Source organism: Nematolebias whitei, chromosome 9 (assembly GCF_014905685.2).
Source record: "Nematolebias whitei isolate Nwh7 chromosome 9, NemWhi1, whole genome shotgun sequence".
In the NCBI taxonomy this organism is placed as follows: domain Eukaryota; kingdom Metazoa; phylum Chordata; class Actinopteri; order Cyprinodontiformes; family Rivulidae; genus Nematolebias; species Nematolebias whitei.
Genome location: NC_056506.1, coordinates 38,670,977 through 38,673,354, shown reverse-complemented (window position 1 = coordinate 38,673,354; position 2,378 = coordinate 38,670,977).

Sequence of the window (2,378 nt, the reverse complement as noted above, 5' to 3'; positions counted from 1 at the left end):
GGGGACCACCAAAAACCCAACCCGAGCAACCAACAGGCACACACAGATAGCCCGACAGAATCTCTGTCGGGCCGACCGCATGCACCATCTACCTGACAGCGACCACAGGCCGGCCCCAGCCCAAGGGGCAGAGCAGCAGGGAGCCGCAGCCGAGGAGGGCCGGCTCTCACATCAAGAGCTCCGCACCATAGGCCCGGAGACGCCCCAGCACGCCACCCATGCACCCCCCCACACACTATAGTTTACATTTTTATTGAACTGCAGAAAATTATGGTACATCCACACATTGATTTTTGATTTTTTAGGATCAGCTAACCATCAAGCTCCTCTGCCTCTGGTAGATGATCTGATTGATAGAAGTCAAATGGAACTGCTCATGCAGAAAAACAGGGCAAGTTGGGTGTTTTTACTAAGAGTCACCTTCAAGAACTCAACGGAACTATGGAAGATGACTCTAGAGGCCAAATTAAAACCAAATACACAATTTAGTATCAAGCGGCATGCAGCAAGGCAGCACTCTGTCTCCACTACTATTCTACATTGACCTAAACCTCCTCAGCCAGATAATCGCAAAAAGTAGACCGTGGATGCCAGTTTCAAAGTAGAACAGTCCTTAGTCATCTCCTCTACATGAATGACATCAAGCTGTATGCCAAAAATGAGCGATACATCAACTCACTGATCCACTTCACCACGATATACAGCATAAAAATGTCAGTCGGACTTCTAAATGTTGTTGAATGGTATCCAAGAGAGGCAAGGTGATCACAAGTGAAAGGGTTGACCTACCTGAAGGCAACATTGCAGATCTCCAGGACAGCTAAATACCTTGGAAGTCCAAAGGCAAGTAGCAATCAAGATGATGCACCAAGAATCTCAGCCACAACCGAATGGCAAGAACAATATCTGAGCCATCAACACATATGCAATGCTAGTCATCAGATACCCAGCTGGTATGATAGCCGGGCCAAAACAGGAGATAGACACCACAGACATCATGATACAAACGCTCCTCACAGTGCACAGAGGGTTTCACCCAAAGTCCAGCACCCTGAGACTACCTGTATACAACAAGACAAAGGAAGGGAGGCAGAGGACTAGTGAAGATATCAACAAATCACAGTAATCATAGCAACACAAGAACAATGGAGGCTGGGGTCTACCACACAAGACAAGACCCCAGATGCAGGCTGTGCAAAAATGCCCAAGATAGTCCAGCACATAATAGCAGGATGTGAGGAGAAGGCAGGAAAAGGACAACCAAGTGGCTGGAATAGTGTACAGGAACGTCTGTCCACAGTCCACATATATAAAAAGGATTAATCTGTCTTATCCTGAGAATTTTTAAGCATAATACACCCTCAAAAATCTATATAAATTTAAGGGGTAATTGACTAATTAACTTTTTTTTTTAATGTTTTCATATAAGCAGGTGTCAAAGGGACTGCATATAGGCCAGAGCAATATCTGTGCTGATGTCTGGGGTCTGTTTCTTTCTTAAAGACACTGATAACTTATCTGTTTATACTTTACCTGCTGATTGTATCTCAGGATGGACTCTGGAACTGTTTACTGAGACATCTTCGGCCTCAGCACCATGCAGCATTTCATCTGAACAGACTGATGTGCATTCTGTGTTCACCACAAGGACAGCTTCTTTACAATTCTGCCAATAGATTATTGAGATAGTCAACTGTAAATGCTTTGTAGAACTAGCAATGTGCTTCTTCAAAGTGATAAAAAGCCATTTAATATAAACAGATTACATATATATGAACTTTTACATTTATATTTTTATTGCATTGAGAAATAATTTAATGCCAACAGTTGGCCAAGAAAACCTTACTGCAATTATGAATCCTCTCAGTTCACATTTAGATAGATATTTGCGCTTTACAAAAATCAAAACATTGCATCAAGGCAAGGTCAAAAATCTTGTTTAACTTAGTTTTCATATAGAGTCTAAGTATTTTACAGGAAGAAATCCAAATATTTTGCTTTATTATACTGTAAAACAACAACAACAACAAAAATGGCAACAAAAAATATGTATCAGCTGTTGTCTTCTGGAAGAAATTGTCACATAATTCTGGGTCAAAATAAAAAAAATAAAAAAAAGACAAACAGTATATTTTTGCACAACAGTTTTTCCAGTAACGTTTGTTTTTAATTATCTACGATAACATTATGTAATCAAATTCATAACAGCTCATAATGATCGGTTTCAGCCGACCTTGGTGTGATAATTGTCTGCTCCTCCAGTACAGAACTGCGCCGCCTGGTGTTGTGACGTTGGGTGCAGTTCTCACTTGGTGTCGCTTGGTGGCAGCACTGAGTCATCCGTTTATCTCCGCCCCGAACAAATACTCAGCGGAAGA